This window comes from Chelonoidis abingdonii, chromosome 5 (genome assembly GCF_003597395.2).
Source record: "Chelonoidis abingdonii isolate Lonesome George chromosome 5, CheloAbing_2.0, whole genome shotgun sequence".
Lineage (NCBI taxonomy): Eukaryota > Metazoa > Chordata > Testudines > Testudinidae > Chelonoidis > Chelonoidis abingdonii.
This window is the reverse complement of record NC_133773.1, coordinates 2,223,251-2,243,210: the sequence shown is the minus strand read 5'-3', so window position 1 is coordinate 2,243,210 and position 19,960 is coordinate 2,223,251. Positions and strand designations below refer to the sequence as shown.

Here is a 19,960-nt window from a genome sequence, read left to right as displayed (position 1 = left end):
CCCCTGAGTGGCAGTGGACTGAGCTGCTCAGCCCACTGCCGGTCTGGGGTCCCGGCTGCTGGCCTCGCACAGCCTGCTGCTGGTCTGGGGTTCTGGCTGCTGGACCCTTGCCAGCCAGGGTCCCGGCCACAGGCCCCACTCAGCCCACTGCCGGCCTAGGTGAACAGAACCCCAGATCACCAGCGGGCTGAGCAGGCCGGCGGCGTAAGATCAACATTTTAATTTAATTTTAAATGAAGCTTCTTAAACATTTTGAAAACATTGTTTATTTTACAATACAACGTATAGAGAGAGACCTAAAAACATTAAAATGTATTACCGCCACATGAAATCTTAAAGTGAATAAATGAAGACTTGACATACCACTTCTGAAAGGTTGCTGGCCCCTGTTGTAGTGACACTAGATATTCTATAAAAACTGTTTTGTATTGCCAAAGAAATACCAACTGCAATTATGTAATGACCCATACCAAACAGTTGTGAAAATGTCAACCTTGATGTATTTTAAAGAAGCCTTATTGAGAATGCAGGAACAAACCATCCCAATGTGCAGAAAGAATAGCAAATATGGCAGGTGACCAGCTTGGCTTAAGAATGAAATCTTTGGTGAGCTTAAACTCATAAAGGAAGCTTACAAGAAGTGGAAATTTGGACAGATGACTAGGGAGGAGTATAAAAATATTGCTAGAGCATGCAGGGGTGTAATCAGGAAGGCCAAGGCACGATTGGAGTTGTAGCTAGCAAGGGATGTGAAGGGTAACAAGAACGGTTTCTACAGGTATGTTAGCAACAAGAAGAAGGTCAAGAAAAGTGTGGAACCCTTACTGAATGGGGAAGGCAACATAGTGACAGATGATGTGAAAAAAGCTGAAGTACTCAATGCTTTTTTTGCTTCGGTCTTCACAGACGAGGTCAGCTCCCAGACTGCTGCATTGGGCAACACAGTATGGCGAGGAGGTCAGCAGCCTTCAGTGGTGAAGGAAAGGTTAAGGACTATTTAGAAAAGTTGGACGTGCACAAGTCCATGGGTCCAGATCTAATGCATCCAAGGGTGCTGAGGGAGTTGACAGATGTGATTGCAGAGCCATTGGCCATTATCTTTGGCATGGCGTGGTGATCGGGGGAGGTTCCACAGTATTCTTGCGAGCAAGTTAAAGAAGAATGGATTGGGTGAATGGACTATAATGTGGATAGAAAGTTGGCTAGATTGTTGGGCTCAATGGGTAGTTATCAATGGCTCGATGTCTAGTTGGCAGCTGGTGTCAAGTGGAGTGCCCTAGGGGTCAGTCCTGGAACTGGTCTTGTTCAAAATCCTTATTAATGATCTGCATGATGGGATGAATTGCATCCTCAGCAAGTTCACAGATGACACTAAGCTGTGGGGGAGAGGTAGATACGCGGGAGAGTGACCTAAACAAATTAGAGGGTTGGGCCAAAAGAGATCTGATGGGGTTCAACAAGGACAAGTACAGAGTCCTGCACTTAAGATGGAAGAATCCCATGCACTGCTACAGGCTGGGGACTGACTGGCTAAGCAGCAGTTCTGCAGAAAAGGACCTGGGGATTACAGTGGATGAGAAGCTGGATATGAGTCAGAAGCTTGACCTTGTTGACAAGAAGGACAGTGGCATGTTGAGCTGTATTAATAGGAGCATTGCCAGCAGATCGAGGGAAGTGATTATTTCCCTCTATTCGGCACTGGTGAGGCCACACCTGGAGTCTTGTGTCCAGTTTTGGGCCCCCCACAACAGAAGGGATGTGGACAAATTGGAGAGAGTCCAACAGAGGGTAACAAAAATGATTAGGGGGTTGGGGCACATGATTTACGAGGAGAGGCTGAGGGAACTGGGATTATTTAGTCTGCAGAAGAGAAGAGTGAGCGGGGATTTCGATAGCAGCCTTCAACTACCTGAAGGAGGGTTCCAAAGAGGATGGAGCTAGGCTGTTCTCAGTGGTGGCAGATGATAGAACAAGAAGCAATGGTCTCAAGTTGCAGTGGAGGAGGTCTAGGTTGGATATTAGGAAACACTGTTCACTAGGATGGTAGTGAAGCAGTGGAATGGGTTACCTAGGGAGGTGGTGGAATCTCCATCCTTAGAGGTTTTTAAGGCCCAGCTTGACAAAGCCCTGGCTGGGATGTTTTTAGCTGGGGATTGGTCCTGCTTTGAGCAGGGGTTGGACTAGATGACCTCGTGAGGTCATTTCCAACCATAATATTCTATGATTCTATGATGTCAAATCTGTTAGTGTAAAATCAAACTTCATTCCATGTGGGGCCTTGCTGATAATACAACTCCATTTTCCACTGTTACTTAAATGTATGTTTTAATTAAGCCAGGGCTTTCTTCTGTTTGTTTGGCTCAGTAGTTGCTCTGCACTTGAGCATTAATTGACTTGAAATTATAATTATTTGTTCTAAAAATCAAAACAATTCAGTTTTTGTCATTCCAGAGTCAAAAAAGTCGGAGAAAGGAGTATTCAGATAGTTTGTTCTCCCTCTGGCAAAAATACTTATCTGCCATCTATATTCATAGCTTATTCACCTTAATCAAGACTTGCAGAAAATAAGCTGATGATGCTTAATTGAATTAATAATTTGCCTTTCTTTGTTCAGAGATGATCGATGTCTAGCTGATGAGGAATCTTTTCCCACTCTTGATGAATTATCTTCATACTAAGCCAATATAAACCTGAAAATAAATACTGATTTTTTTTTTATTTCATGTAATAGAGATAAGAATCAACCTGATCTCAGGACTTTTCCTTTTTAGTGTGCAGGAGTAGAGCATCTTTGTTTTAAAGATCATGTGTATGTGTCATTATGGGTACTTTAGACATTAAACTGTAAGATGATTTTGATCAGTTTAGGTAAGTAATCATTTGTTTTTACCTTATCATTGGTCCTTTTGTCAATGTACATTACTCCTTTATGAAGCTTTTCAATTTTACCATTCTAAAAATATCTGATTACAGTGAATGTACTTACCCCTTAAATAACTTACGTAGCTAGTAAAAATAATGAACGCATCGTGTTCATATATGACTTCATGTTCTGCCAGACTTTTGTGCAAAATGTTAATTAGATATTTGATTTTCCAGGTACTGAACAAAGGGTCCTATCTTTTGGGAAACATTTTGGTAGGTAACTTTCTTTTTTATATGATGGATCATTGTGGTAAAGGTTTTATGTTGAAATCAAACTGAGCCCAGCAAACATTCTCATCAAACATTGGCATCTCCCTAGATCTAGTTGCAGTTCCTTTATTTACCTGTTTATTGTGTGGCAACCAGTCCAGTGAGGCCCAGCCTAGTTACAGATTATACTATAGTTTAATAAGTAAAGGACAGTTGCAACTTGGTATCATCTATTTTAAGTACAGACCTGACGTTTTTGGCAAATCCATTTTTGGCAAAGACATTTTGAAATGAGGGACAAACATTAATGACCAAATTCTACTCTTGTGTACATCATTGGAAATCTGAAATAGCTCTTTTTATATTCAGTTAATTAGTTAAATGAAAGGAGCCATTCCAGCTTTACTTTGGTGTAATTTATATTAGAAGCAGACCCTAAATTTTTGTTACTTTTCAATCATTTTGAAACAAGTGGTAAATGTTTGTTAGTTTACCTCTCAAGTGTATGAACCTTTAATAAAGCAGTTTGGAAAGTCATAAAATGAGTTACTTAACTCACTCTTTAAAAACAAGCAATATTGGCATTTACTTCTTCGGTATTTCTAGTATTTTAACTATGTCACTTCATCAGTTAGGGGACTGGAGCACATGACTTATGAGGAGAGGCTGAGGGAACTGGGATTGTTTAGTCCAGTGCTTCTCAAAGCCGGTCCGCCGCTTGTTCAGGGAAAGTCCCTTACAGTCCGGGCCGGTTTGTTTACCTGCCGCTTCCACAGGTTTGGCCTATTGCAGCTCCCACTGGCCACGGTTCACTGCTCCAGGCCAATGGGAGCTGCGGGAAGGGCTGCCAGTACATCCCTCGGCCCGTGCCGCTTCCTGCAGCCCCCATGGACCTGGGATGGCGAACCATGGCCAGCGGGAACCGTGATCGGCAAAACCTGCAGACACAGCACGTAAACAAACTGGCCCGGACCGCCAGGGTCTTTCCCTGAACAAGCAGCGGCCCAACTTTGAGAAGCATTGGTTTAGTCTGCAGAAGAGAAGAATGAGGTGGGGGATTTGATAGCTGCTTTCAGCTACCTGAAAGGGGGTTCTAAAGAGGATGGATCTAAACTGGTCTCAGTGGTACCTGATGACAGAACAAGGAGCAATGGTCTCAAGTTACAGTGGTTTAGGTTGGATATTAGGAAAAACTTTTTCACTAGGAGGGTGGTGAAGCACTGGAATGGGTTACCTAGGAAGGTGGTGGAATCTCCATCCTTAGAGGTTTTTAAGGTCAGGCTTGTCAAAATCCTGGCTGGGATGAATTAGTTGGGAATTGGTCCTGCTTTGAGCCAGGGGTTGGACTAGATACCTCCTGAGGTCCCTTCCAACCCTGATATTCTATGGTTCTATGAATTGAAACAGAGTCTGCGTTATGGCTAGTGAAACACTAATGTTCTGTAGCTGTTAGAATTTTTGCTTTTATATGAATAATCTTTTAAAATTCAGCTGATATTGTCAGTTTGCTCTTTTCTGGTGTATTACTGGCTCCTGGAAGATTGCTCTTCTGATAAAACTAAGTGACCAAACTCTACAACTAATATGTTTCAAACAGAAACAAAAAAGTTACCAGGTTATTAGTGGCTTTTTTGTAATTATGGAGTGAGATTTGTAGTCCAATAAAATTTTAGATTGGTAACAAATGTTCAATGATTGAAAAATATTATTACACTTGAAGGTGGGAAAATAAATTAAAAGGACATTGGTACATTGACCTAGCTACGCACAGGAATGAACTTTATTGACTGATTGTTATCTAGTTCATGAATGCTTAAAGCAGGGGTCGGCAACCTTTCAGAAGTGCTGTGCTGAGTTTTCATTTATTCACTCTAATGTAAGGTTTCATGTGCCAGTCATACATTTTAACCTTTTTAGAAGGTCTCTTTCTAGAAGTCTATAATGTATAACTAAACTATTGTTGTATGTAAAGTAAATAAGGTTTTAAAAATGTTTAAGAAGCTTCATTTAAAATTAAATTAAAATGCAGAGCCCCCCAGACTGGTGGTCAGGACCTGAGCAGTGTGAGTGCCACTGAAAATCAGCTCGCGTGCTGCCTTCGGCACTTGTGCCATAGATTGCTTACCCCGGCTTAAAGTGTACTCCATGCCAACATCTGGGCATATTTTTAATTTATATTACTGTAGTCTTCTGTGATGGGGAAGGTTATTGGAAAGGTGGGAAGCTCCAATCCCACTTTGGTTGTATTACATCTCTGTCTGGATTCAGGCAGTCTTGTGGCATGCAGGAATTTCTGACCAGCCTGTTGTCTGATGATCCTCTCTTTAGAAAGCATGGCAGGAATCTGTCATTCTGCAGAATATCAACCTTACCCTATGCCTGCCGATGGGGGAATCTTCTATGGTTTTATGTCAGGCACACTGTGAGTAGTTCATAACTGTGAAACAGTTATGGTTATTAATTTTTTAGGATGTTCTGATGTTTATGCAAGGGTTATGCGTTGGGTGAGGGCTGTGGTTCTAGAGGTGTGTCACAAGTGCAGCTGCTAAGAGATTTTTTCTCACTCAGCAGCTGTGCTTTTCTGTCAGTCTTTCTCCTTAGCGGAGAAGAATTTACCTGCTAAAGAAATGCAGCCATTGACAGAGAGGCTTGATCTGCAGCTGTGGGTAGGTGAGGTTCTGTGGCCTGTGATGTGCAGGAGATCAGAGTAGATGATCATGATGGTCTCTTCTGGCCTTCAAGTCTATGAGCTGTACATCTCCATTTTAGGATAAAACCTGACAAAAGATTTTATTTGTCTGCTACCTGTTGGTGCATAAATTTTCAATTATAATGAATAATGGTGGGAAAAAAAACCTTAAAACTTAAATATTTTAAAGTACCCATTGCAACGGATCTATTCAAGATTAATCTCTGTCAATTTTGTATTAGTTTTATAAAAATCAGTCAAAAAAAAAAAACCCAAAAAACCAGCCATAGACAAACATCAGCTAGAGCCCGGTTCCAAACATTTCCTAGCAGAAGAAATCATACTGAACAGAAAATTCAAAGATCATAAAAACAAGCTCTGTGAATTCCAGACTGACAGGTTACCTACATATAGAGGGGAAAACAGGAAGCTATACTGCATTTTAAGACCCACTTCAGTGTGCAACCTTAACTGAGTCACAGAAAGATTCTTCCCACTCATAAATAGCAGTGTGTGCTCTACTGCCTTGCAAGTTAGGGTTATAATGCGCAAAGCTGAGAGAGGTCAAGCCACAATCTGCTAAGATAGTAAAAAGTGACTTCAGCTGCCCAAAGAATCCCTGGGAAATTTTTACAGATGTAGGGAAGCTATATCTCAATATCCTAAAGCTTTACTTTATGGGATAACTAGCTTAAAAATGCAGTTCAGGAAAAAAAAGTATCCAAGGAAGCCATAGGTATAAGAGTAGCTCTACTGGAGAGCTGCAATGCTTCGGGGTTGGTGACTATGGCTGGAAGCTGTACATAGAAGGCCTACACATAAAGGAGTGTTTCATTAGGTATCATGGCAGATACTATTCCCCCCTCACTTTTTTTTTTAAAACTTTTTGGTAGAAAATACAGAGATGGAAAAACTCTTAAACACAACTGAGCGAAGTCCTAAGAAAACAAGGTAATAAAGGGAGATAAAAACTCCTAAAATGGGCAATGCTGAGAGTAGCAGAGAAGTTTAGATAGTCATCAAACTACTGAAGTTCACTAATCAAAATGAGTTACATTTTATAAAACACCTCTAAGAGGTTTTGAAAATTTAAAAAAAATAGGGAAAGGCTGAAAATCTCTGTTAATGTAAAACAAAGATGTTTGAGGGTCTCTGTAGGTTCCTACTTGCTGGATGTGGCACCTTGGCATTGAGCTGCAGAACTACCTTGAAAAGCTGTGTCCATTAGAGGGCGCACAAGCATTCTCAGGTGAAGTTGTCATTGTACTAGGTTTTTCTTCATATCGTATAAATCTTTCGCCTTTTACTAAAGATTCCCTATAAAGAAGAGCACCTCCCAGCTGTCTCAGGGTATGGCTACACTGGCACTTAACAGTGCTGCAACTTTCGCGCTCAGGGGTGTGAAAAAACACCCCCCTGAGCGCTGCAAGATACAGCGCTGTAAAGCCTCAGTGTAATCAGTGCTGCAGCGCTGGGAGCGCGGCTCCCAGCGCTGCAAGCTACACCCGTAGAGGATGTGGTTTACGTGCAGCGCTGGGAGAGCTCTCTCCCAGCGCTGGCGCTCTGACCACACTCACACTTCAAAGCGCTGCCGCGGCAGCACTCCTGCAGCGCTGCTGTGACAGCGCTTTGAAATTTCAAGAATAGCCATACCCTCAGTTCCTTCACCACTGCCATAAAGTGCAAACAACTTTCCACTGTGTCCTTAGGGGAGCTTCCTTTAGTCTAGCTTAAGGCTTTTTGTAAATAGTTTGTTTTAGAGTAGTATAGGATAGTTTAGAGTAAATAGCCTTTCCCTTCACCTGGAAGCCTTGAGCCTCTTATTGAGACTATATTGGCCCCTGAGGCTGGTAAGGGCTGCAAGAGGCATATCTCTTACCCAGCTATTATGCTACACACTGACTGCGCTCCTGGTGCCCTCTGCCTCGGTGAGACAACTCACTCAATTGCATTTTGCCACAGCTTCATTCCTTGTGCCAGAAGGGACAGACTTTGAGGCTCCAGGGTTATTTGGCTTCTCTACACCTACTGCCTGGTATGCTGGGCCTGTCACTGGTACCAACTGCAGACTCCATGCTGGGGTCTTGCACAGGATTCAAGACATACTTTACCACTCCGTCCTCAGTGCTGCCTTCTATCATGGGCTCAAGGCCAGGATCTCCTCAGCTCCATAGGAAGAGTGAATTCTTCACTCAGCAAAGCTGGCACCAGTCAAATCTTCAAGTGGAACTGAAGATCTAACAAGCACCATCCCTTCATACATGCATTGTCTTGCTAGGCAGAAGGGACCACTGTGAGCATATAGTCTGACCCTGTCTGTAACGCAGCCCACAGAACTGCCCCATAATTGTTACTAGAGCAGATGGGTTAGAAAAACGTCCAATCTTGATTTAAAAATTGTCAGTGATGAAGAATCCACCACGACCCTTTGTAAATTGTTCCAGTGGTTAATTACCATCACTGTTAAATTTATACCTCGTTTCCTTGTCTAAATTTGTGCAGCTTCGACTTCCAGCCATTGGATCGTGTTATACCTTTCTTTCTTCCTACATCAGCACCACAGCTAATGAGGCCTTAGGAAATGTCTATCTCATCACCTACTCCTCACTGGCACTGTTACGGTTGGCATCAACTCAAGATGGGTCATCTGGTCCCATTGCCTCTGCCTCAGCACTGCAAATCCTTTGATGCTCATTGGGATAAAATATGGGAAGCACATCACCCCATAAAAAGTGGCACAAATGGAGGGAATGAGAAGCTTCATCTCTTTCCAACCCAGGAGTACATTGGAGACTCTTGAATGGCACCATTGTAACCTCTTCTCCATATTCTTCTGGAGCCAAACTGGACATCCCAGTACTAACTAACTTGGGTTCCTCACCTGTTTGGATTCTGATACCACCTTCAATCTTTTTCTGAGTGGGATGCACTGTCAAGGCTACTCTATATGCCTCTGCATGCTTTTTTGTTGCTTGACTCTGCACCCCATACCTACTCCTCTGGTGCTGGTTTGGAACGGTTTCAAAGCATCTTCAAAGCATCCCTTTGGAGATGAACTTGGAGGATCGACTGACTTGATCTCAGGATGCTTCCCTCACCTCAAATCCATATGTTTTGGAAGGATATCATTCTGGCCCCTCTTCAGCTGCGCAAGTGGCCCTACATATTACATGAAAGCCTAGTTAGGGGCTGGAAACCCACCTCTGCCACTGAACTTGGCGCCAGCACCTTTCCTATCCTCAGCACTGTTTACCATTCCCAGCACCTATGACTCATCTGGTGCCAACACAACATTGTTTACCGGTGTCAATGCACTGCTTAAGTGACTTGGTTTAAGGCTCACCTTTAGTCAAACTGGTGAAGTTTTATGTAGACAAGATCTGTAACACGTGAATTAATTTATCCACACAGATATGCAGCTATCTCTGGGTGAAAAGTAGCAACTGATGTGGTGCTATACAGCTGCAGTGGACAGGCTGTGATTTTGCACATATCTTAGGGCAAAATGTTATCAATAACTCTTCCAGTGAACCCTTCAGCTTTGGGCTGGCCATGCAGGTGAACATACCTGCTCCTCTGAAGAGTGCTGTGGAAGCCTCATGGGGTCAGGACTTCTGTTTTGTTTCTCATTTGAAACAGCAACACAGTGCCCCATAACACCATTCCCAGGCATTATTAGCTTTTAGCTCTGAACATATACCAGCGCCCCATCAGTTCCATCTTACTGCCCGTGACGGTCGTTAGAACTGTGGAGCTTGGCTTTGCTGCTCTCCACTCTCCCTAGCATTCTCCCTACAGTTTGTTAATAGTATCAGAGGAGTAGCCATGTTAGTCTGGATCTGTAAAAGCAGCAGAGAATCCTGTGGCACCTTATAGACTAACAGACGTTTTGGAGCGTGAGCTTTCGTGGGTGAATACATCTGACGTCCAAAACGTCTGTTAGTCTATAAGGTGCCACAGGATTCTCTGCTGCTTTTACAGTTTGTTAATAGTTTCTTGTTATAGTATTGTTACAGATTTTGACAGTGTAGTCCTAGTATAGTAGTTTGTATTAGTGGGGGAGAAGGGGTTTTCTTCTCCTTCCTGTATTTGATTGGGCTCATGCTCAAAGCTCCAGGCTTTAAGCCCTGCGGATCCTGCTCCAAGCCCATGCCAACGAGCAACGCCCACGACTCTCACCTGAAGTGTTTGGGGGAATCTCACCAGGCAATAAAGTGCAGGATTTGCAAGAGCTTTCGTGACACCGCTCCTGACGCCGGTCATCGTCCTCAAGACCCAGGTCCAGATCCAGGTGCCGGTCCACGTCCCAACACTGATCTAGGTCCAGACACTGCTCCCCAGCGTCGCAGCATCTTTCTTCTCCATCTCACCACCGATCTCCAGCTTCGTGGTACCAATCAACTTTGTCTCGTCGACATGACTTGGCACAGACCCACTCGGCACCACCATGGCCATCGCGTTCCGCATCTCGCTCATCAGGGTCTGAGGCAGGGTCACGCTTCTCAGACTGCCACCACTTGGATCACACCTGCCTGGGCTCAGGGGCAGATCAGTGGCAGGTGCAGGAACAGGGCCCCGCCCAAAGGTCGACTCAGTGGCCCTTTTGGACACCCTGGGCATACCACCAGGCCCAGGGTGCTCCCTCTGGGACTTCTCGCTCGGCACCACCTGAGCCATGAGTGCCTGAGGCCTCTGCCAGCCATCCTGCTCCCGGAGACATGGAGATGGTGGCGTTGTCCTTACAGGTGCCAGCTCCTCTCCCTCCAACTCCAACTCCCGGCCTGGACACTGAGGTCGCAGGACTGGAGCAGAGGAACTCAGCTCAGCAAGAGGCCCTGTATGATCCTCTATCTCCTGTGGCATCCTCCTCATCTTCGCCCGATGAGGCTGTGGCGGGGATGGCTATATCGGGTCTCCCCACGATAGACCTCCGTGCCCACCAGGAGCTCTTATGAAGAGTGGTGCGGAATGTGAACCTGCAAGCAGGGGAGGTAGTTGAGGTGGAGGACCCTGTGGTTGACATTTGGTCTGCAGAGGCTCCTTCCAGGGTGGCCTTAACACTTACCCAGACCATTCAAACCAAGGCCAGTACAATCTGACACACACCCACTTCCATTCCCCCAACTGCTAAGGCGGAAGTATTTTGTCCCCTCCAAGGGATATGACTATCTGTACACTCACCCACAGCCATGTTCACTGGCGGTGTCCTCAGCGAATGAGAAGAAGTGTCATGGTCAGCAAGCCCTGGCACCCAAATCGAAAGAGGCCAAGCACCTCAATTTATTTGGCACAAAGTCTACTCCTCAGGGTGGCTCCAGCTCCAGATTGTGAACCAGCAGGTTCTCCTGAGCCGATACAACTTTAACTCTTGAAACTCCAAGATGAAGTTCAAGGAACTGGTTCCTCCGGAGTCCAGAGAAGAGTTTGGGCTCTGATAGAAGAGAGCAAAACAGTCACACAAAATGCTTTGCAGGTCTCATTGGACACCGCGGACTCTGCCGCTCGGACTCTCTCCTCAGGGATAGCAATGAGGTGCATTTCTTGGCTGCAAGCTTCTAATCTACTACCAGAGCTTCAGCAAACTTTGCAGGATCTCCCCTTTGATGGAGAGAGCCTGTTCTCAAACAAGATAGACTCGAGGCTTCAAAGCCTCAAAGACTCTAGGGCCATAATGCATTCGCTGGGGATGCACACACTATCTACCCTGCAGAAACCATTTAAACCACAGCCTCAACATTCCTACCCTCTTCCTTGGCCGAGACAGGACTTCTATAGGAGACGGGGACACAGTGGCAGGAAAAAACCCTCCAACCACCAATCCGGCCAGGCCCAACGTCTTTCCAAGCCCTTGGCGGATCCCAAACAAAACTTTTGAAGGGACGCCCGAGGACAGTGTACCTGACCTCATTCGAGATCTTACCCCATTCTTGAATTGTTTATCCCATTTCCACCCCAGCCCTCTCTGCCATTGCACACACCCCTCCCAGCTACAGTCCCAGCCCACTGCAGCCCCCTACACCCTCCTCGCTACTGCCCCAGTCCTCTCCACCGTCACACACCCCTCCCAGCTACCGCCCCAGTCCTCTCCACCCTCATACACCCCAACCACCGCCTCAGCCCTCTCCACTCCCTCACCCCCCTTCCCCACTACCACCCCACCCCTCTCTGCCCTCACACACAGCCCTCCCTACTACCGTGCCAGTCCTCTCTGCCATCACACACAAGTCTCCTGGCTAATGCCCCAGGTTTCTCCCCTCTCTCACATGTCCCCACTACCACCCCAGCCCTCTCTGCCCTCACCCGTACCTGCCACCGCCTCAACCCTCTCCATTCCCTCACACACCCTCCTCCCCATTACTGCCCCAGTCCTCTCTGCCCTCACACACACCCCTCCACACCACCACTCTAGCTCTTTCTGCCCTCACACGTCCCCGCCACCGCCCCAGCCCTCTCTTTTCCCTCACACCGCCCCAACCATCTCCCCCCTCACACATACCCCTCCCCCGTACTACCCCAACCCGCTTCGCTCTCATACACATCCCTCCACGCCACCGCGCCAGCCCTCTCCACTCCCGAACAAAACCCTTCCAACTATCACCCCAGCTCTCTCCACCCTTACACACAACCTGCTCCGCTACCGCCCCAGCCCTCTCCGCCATCACACACAACCTGCTCCGCTACCGCCCCAGCCCTCTCCGCTCTCATACACCCACACGTGCTACCACCTCAGCCTGCTCTGCTCCCAAAACCCATATCCACTACCATAGGCACCAACTTTCTCCGGCACTGGTGGGTGCCCGCGCTTCCCCACCCCTGGCCCTGCCCCCATTCCAACCCCATTCCCAAAGTCCCTGCCCTAAATCCACCCCTCCCTGCCCCTATTGGATCCCTTCCCCAAATCCCTGCCTCTTCCCCCAGCATGCCGCGTTCCTCCTCCTCCTCCTCCCCACTCCCTTCCTACCCTGTGAATCAGCTGTTTCGTGGCAGAAGCACTGGGAGGGAGCAGGAAGAAGCAGGACGCGGTGGCGCGCTCATGGATGAGGCGGAGGTAAACTGGAAAAGGGGGGCGGGGAGCTGCCCGTGGGTGCTGAGCACCCACCAATTTTTTTTCTGTGGGTGCTCCAGCCCTGGTGCACCTACAGAGTCGGCACCTATGCCCACTACTGCCCCAGCTATGTCTGCTCTCACACACACCCCTCACTCACTACCACCCCAGCTTCCTCTGCCCTCAGACATCCCTCCCCTACTGCCCTAGCCCTCTCCGCTCACACACACCCCTTCCCACCACCACAACTCTCTCCTCCCTCACGCACACACCCCTCCCCTCTACAGCCCCATCCCTCTCCACTCCCACACACTCTCCTTGCTAACCACCCCAGCCCTCTCTGCTCTCACACACACAACCCAGCTACCGCTCTAGCCCACTACGCCCTCCCACACAACCCCGTTCCTGCTACTGCCCCAGCCCACTCCACTCTCACACAGACCTCTCTCTGCTACGGTTCCAGCCTTCTCCGGTCCCACAGACCCCTCTCTGCTACCGCCCCAGCCCACTCCACTCCCTCACACACACACACCCTCTCTGCTACGGTCCCAGGCTTCTCCGGTCCCACAAACCCTCTCTGCTACCGCTCCAGCCCACTCCGCTCCCTCACACACTCCCACTACAGCCCCAGCCTTCTCCACTCTCACACAGACCTCTCTCTGCTATGGTTCCAGCCTTCTCCGGTCCCACAAACCCCTCAAAGCTACTGCCCCAGCCCACAACACCCTCCCCCCACACACACACTCTCTCTCTCTCCCTCCCTCCTACGTTTCCAGCCTTCTCTGGTCCCACAAATCCCTCTCTGCTACTGCCCCAGCCCACTCCACTCCCTCACAAACACACACACACTCCCTGCTACGGTCCCAGCCTTCTCCGGTCCCACAAACTCCTCACTGCTACCGCCCCAGCCCACTCCACTTCCTCCCACACACACACTCCCTGCTATGGTCCCAGCCTTCTCTGATCCCACAAACCCCTCTCTGCTACGGCCCCAGCCCACTCCACTCCCCCCCCTCTCCCTCTCTCCCTCCCTCCTACGTTTCCAGCCTTCTCCGGTCCCACAAATCCCTCTCTGCTACCGCCCAAGCCCACTCCACTCCCTCACACACACACACACTCCCTGCTACGGTCCCAGCCTTCTCCGGTCCCACAAACCCCTCACTGCTACCACCCCAGCCCACTCCACTCCCCCCCCCACACACACACACTCTGCTATGGTCCCAGCCTTCTCCGGTCCCATGCACCCCTCTCTGCTACCGCCCCAGGCCACTCTGCTCCCTCACACACACCCTCCCCACCATGGTCACAGCCCTCTCCACCGTCACACACGCACCCCTCCCCACTACTGCGCCAGCCCTCTGTGCTCTCACAAACAACTCTCCTGGCTACTGCCTCAGCTCCCTTCCCTCTCACGCACATGTCCCTGCTACTGCCCCAGCCCTCTTTGCCCTTACACACCCTTCCTCACTACCGCCCCAGCCTGCTCTGCTCCCACACACACCCCTCCCTGCTTCTGCCCAAGTCCTCTCTGCCCTCGTTCGTACCCCTCCCTACCATCCTAGCCCTCTCCACTCCAACATCCCCTCCCAGCTACCGCCCTAGCCCACTCCACCCACACGCACTCCTTCTTGTCATCTCCTCAGCCGTCTCTCCTCTCACGCCCCACTCCTCGCTACTGAGCCTGCCCTCTCTGCTCTCATGCCTTCATCCCCGCTACTGTGCCAACTCTCTCTGCTCTCACATCCCCACCCCACTGCCACTCCAACCTGCTCTGCTCTCACGCACACCGCTCCCAGCTACCGCCCCAACCCGCTCCGCTCCCACCCCCCCACATCACTACTACACCAGCCCTCTCCACTCTCACATCCCTACCCCACGACTGCCCTAGCCCCCTCCGCCCACACACACCCTTCTCACCGCTGCCCCAGACCTTTCTGCTCTCATGCCTCCATCCCCACTACTACGCCAGCCCTCTCTGCTCTAACACCCCCACCCCACTACCACTCCAACCTGCTCTGCCCTCACACACACCCATCCCCGCTGCTGCCCCAGCCCTCTCCCTCAGCCCTCCCCACTACCGCCCCAGTCCTCTCTACTCCCACACATACCCTTCCGCTGCTACCATCCCAGCTTTCTCCACCCTCAGACACCCCTCCCCTGCTACCACCCCTGCGTTTTCCACCCTCAGACACCCCTCCCCTGCTACCACCCCTGCGTTTTCCACCCTCAGACACCCATCCCCTGCTACCATCCCAGCGTTCTCCACCCTCAGACACCCCTCCCCTGCTACCACCCCAGCTTTCTCCACCCTCAGACACCCATCCCCTGCTACCACCCCAGCTTTCTCCATCCTCAGATACCCCTCCCCTGCTACCGCTCCAGCTTTCTCAACTCTGACACCCCTCCCTGCTAAAACCCCAACCTTCTCCTCTCTCTCACACACCCCTCCCTGCTACCGCCCCATCGCTCTTCGCCCTCCAACATACACCCCTCCCTGCTACTGCCCCAACCCACTCCACTCCCTCCCACCCCTCCCCACTACTGTCCCAGCCCTCTCTGCCCACACACACACCACTCCTCACTACCGCCCTAGTCCTCTCTGCCCTCACGTGTCCCCACTACTGTCCCAGCCCTCTTCACCAACACCCCCAACTCTACAACCACCCCAACCCATTTCGCTTCCACACAAACATACCCCTCCCCGCTACTGCCCCAGCCTTCTCTGCCCTCATTCACACCCCCTCTCCACTACTGCCCCAGCCCTCTCCACTCCCACACCCCCCTCTCTTCTACCACCCCAGCCCTTTCTGCTCTCTCTCACAGCCCACCCTTCTACTACCCTAACCTGCTCTGCCTTCATACTCACTGCTCCCAGCTACCACCCCAGCCCTCTCTGCCCACACACACACCACTCCTCACTACTGCCCTAGTCCTCTCTGCCCTTACACGTCCCCACTACTGTCCCAGCCCTCTCTGCTCCACACGCACACCACCCCAGCTTTCTCTGCCCTCAGACACCCCTCCCCACTACTGCCACAACCCTATCCACTCCCCCACACACACCCATCCCTGCTACCACCCAGCAATCTCACTAGAAGCTGATGCTGCATCACTGACCACCAAGTTCAAAGACAGCTGCTGCGGCACAGGAGCCAGCAAACAGAGCTGTGAAGAGGGGAGTTTCAGTGGGAGTTCTGTTGGAGGAGCAGGTTTTTGTATTGTGTGTATTGTATTTTGTAGTTTGCATGTGTGGAGGCTGGTAGGGGCAGTGTGCTGGGAGAGAAGCTGAGCCCTGCTTAGGGGGCAGGGCGTCTCCGCTTAGGGTTCCTGTAAAGGTAGCCAGCCAGTCAGGCAGCGGCATAGACAGCTGCAGAGGCACAGGAGCCAGCAAACAGAGCTGTAAACAGGGGAGTTTCAGTGACAGTTTACAGGGGGAGTTTGTGGGGGAGACTTAGAGACCTAGGGAGAGGAATTGACAGGCCAGTGAAGGGAGTGAGTGGTGTTCTGCCTGTGGTCTGGTGCCTGCTGGGGATTTGTTTTGGTTTGTGTTTCCTGCACTAACAGGATTTAGGTGGGAAGGCTATGACCGATACAGAGGCAGCAGTGAAAGACACAATGAGGATGACTGGATGTGGAAGCTGCGGCATGTACATGATCCTGGAGGGGGTACCTGATAAGAGTTTCATCTGCATGAAGTGCCGACTGATAGAGCTGATGGAAGAAAAGATCCGAGGACTGGAGATGCAGGTGGAAACTCTGGTCAAGTTTAGAAGGGAGTTGGAGCAGATGATAGAGCAAAGACATGAGGAGGCTGAAGGGATAAACTCAGACTTGTAGATGGAAGCAGGACCAAAGAGCTCTGAGGGGAGACTGCTGGGTGAGGAAAGTGGACGGTGGAAGCATGTGACTAAGAGAACCAGGCAGAGGAAAGATGGGCCAGTGAAGGAGAAACAGAGCTCAGGAACAGGTTTGCAGAGTTGGAAAATGAAGAAGAGGCACAGCAGGTTGTCGCTGAAGGTGAGAGGGCAAGGAAGAAGAGAAGAGCAGCTAGTCCTATAGGAAGAGGGGAAGAGGCAATGGAGGCAACACCAAATATGAGGCCCAGGAGGATACGGGATGGGTTGTGGAGGATTGCAAGGGACAATAGAAATCGAGAGGACTTGCAGCCAGAGAGAACAGGGGATAGACCAGAGAATCACACTGTCACCAGGAAAAGGCAGGTCTACGTGATTGGGGACTCCTTACTGAGAAGAATAGACAGGCCTGTAACTAGANCTTGAGGGGGCCACTTAGGGATCTGGGGCAAAAATTGGTCATGCTAGTGAAGGCAGGGGACTGGACTTGATGACCTTTCAAGGTCCCTTCCAGTTCTAGGAGATTGGTATATCTCTATTTATTATTATATTATTTTTTTCACCTCATGGTAAGGCCAGCCCTGATCTCTGCTCCCACGCACCCTTGTCCCCACTACTGGCCCAGCCCTTTCCGCTCTCTCAGACACACACCCCTCCTCGCTTCCACCCCAGTCCTCTCAGCTCTTAAACACACCCCTCCTCGTTACCACCCCATCTCTCGCCGGTCACATATACACCCCTGCCCACTACTTCCCCAGCCCTCTCCACTCCCCCCACTCCACTCTTCTCTACTGCCCAGTCCTCTCCGTCTTCACACACACACCCTTCCCTGCTTCCATCCTAGCCCTCTCCACTCTCACACACCCCTCCTCACTGCCACCCTAGCTTTCTCTGCTATCACACACACCTCTCCCTGCTGCAGCCCTAGCCCTTTCCACTTGTGACGTAGTAGTTAGTGGGGAGTTTTGACCTGGGAATGTTGCATGGGAGTTTAACAGGTACAGTCTGCATTGGTGCTGGATGGTGGTGGGATATCAGGATGTGACTTCACTTGAGGGATGATACGGGAGCACGTAACCTGAGCCCAGGAGGGATTGGGGCCAGGTGACACCTTCTGCCCCAGGAAACTGGACAAAGGCTGAAGGAGGAGCTGGGGGGTGTGGCTGGGTGATACTGCTGGAGGGTTTCAGTTTGGAGCTGGTTGAGGAAACGGAGGAAGGTCCAGCACTGGGGTCTGGACTCCCTGCCCCCAAAGATGGACTGGACTGAGGGGTCCTGGTTTCTGTACCTACAAGTTCTGTTTTGGTTCCTGTTGTCTAATAAACCTTCTGTTTTACTGGCTGGCTAAGAGTCTCAGTGAATCACAGGAAGTGGGGGGTGCAGGGCCCTGACTTCCCCACACTGTGATGCCAATCCCACACATCCCTCCCCAGTAGTGCCCTAGCCTGCTCTGCTCCCACAGACACCCCTCCCCGCTACCGCCCCAGCCCTCACTCACACCCCTCCCTGCTTCTGCCCCAAGCCCCTCTGCCCTCACACACACCCACACCCTCCCCACTACCACCCCAGCCCTTTGCTCCATTACACACTCCTCCCTGCTACCACTCCAGCCCTTTCCACCATCACCCACCCCTCCCCGCTAGCACCCCAGCCCTCTCTCTCTCACACCACAGCCCTCTCTGCTCCCATACCCCCTCCCCGCTACCGCCCCAGCCCTTTGCACCATTACACACTTCTCCCTGCTACCACCTCAGCCTTCTCGGCTCTCACACCCCACCCCCACTACTACCGCAGCCCTCTCTGCTCCCACACCCCCTCCCCGCTACCACTCCAACCCTTTCCACCATCACCCACCCCTCCCCGCTACCACCTCAGCCCTCTGCTCCCACACCCCTCCCCCACTACAGCCCCAGCCCTCTTCACTCCCATACATACACCCCTCCCCGCTACTACCCCAGCCCTCTCTGTTCCCACACACCCCTCCCCTCCTACCGCCCCAGCCCTCTCCGCTATCACACATCCCTCCCCACCACCACCCCAGCCCTCTCTTCTCCCACACCCACTTCTCTCCCTACATCCGAGGTGGGCAAAAGGGGCAGTGATGTTAAAGCCGTGCTTTAAGCAGTGTTCTTTAAAGTCAGCTGGTACGGGCCAGTATCGGTGGGTAGTTTTTCCCGTACCGGCTTACTTTCACCCCTGGCTGGGGTCCTAGCTGGCTGCCTGGAAGCTCTCTTCACTGCTCCCCAAGCCGGCTGCTTCTGCTTTGAGCTGTGCCTCTATCACACTCTTGCCTCTGTCCCAAAAGAGCCTGGAGCCAGCCCCTGCCCGTGGAGCCTAGCTGCCATGAGCTGCTCCCCGAGGTGCTCCCTGCAGGACTCATCCCTCTTGAGCACCTGCCTCTCAGCAGCCTAGTCACACCCCACTCACCACCCTGGGGACCTGCCATTGCAGCTGGGTCACTTTGCCCACATTCCTTGTGCACAGAGTGGAACCTCCCTTCTCCCCTTGGCTGCCCTGCCCTGCCCCAGCCCCATGGCTGCGGGGCTTCCGGTCACCCAGCCTGAGCTCGGTCACGCGAGCCCGGTGCTCAGCCCAGGCACTGGGGCATGCAGCTGCTGCTGGCAGGGCAGAAATCAAGGCCCTGAGAACGTAGTGACTTCCCTGCACCATAGGCAGGCTGCCAGGAGTGTGTGTGGGGGGAGGGGGTACAGCAGGGGAAGCATCTGACACACGCATCTGGCATTCAGCACCCTGCCCGCCTGCCACAGTCCTAGCACTGCGGGGAGAGTGTGTGTGTGTGTGCGGGGGTGGACTGAGCACTCTGGGCTCCAGCTGACAATGCTGGTCCCCATCTTCTGGGGGAGGCTGAGCACCCTCTGCTCTTGCTGTGGTCACTGAGCCCAGGTGTGGAGGAAGAGGGGGAGCACCTTCTGCTCTGGCTGATGCTGCTGGGCCCAGTTCTGCGGGGATGGAGGGGGACTGAGCACCCTGGGCTCTGGCCAGTGTTCTGGCTCAATCCTGCCGGGGAGGCTGAGCACATGCTGCTGTGGCTGATGCCACTGGGCCCAATCCTGCATTGCCCCATTTTTCCATCCCTGTCGGCTTTGTGCCCTGAGCAGCTTCCCTGCTCACCCTGCCCTAGTTTGGTCTGGTGGCTGTTACTGGAGCCAGGCAGCATGGAATATGTGCATGGTGCCTGACCAGTGCTGCGATGCTCAGTGCCCCTGAGTTGGCGCA

General features: G+C 51.0%; 1 non-coding gene across 1 annotated transcript; it reads left to right on the top strand.

The window, feature by feature from the left end:
- The first annotated feature begins 7,088 nt into the window (after positions 1 to 7,088).
- Positions 7,089 to 7,203, top strand: LOC116832974 (U5 spliceosomal RNA). Its single transcript, XR_004375580.1, has one exon. It is a non-coding gene; the product is annotated as a U5 spliceosomal RNA (small nuclear RNA).
- Positions 7,204 to 19,960: the final 12,757 nt, after the last annotated feature.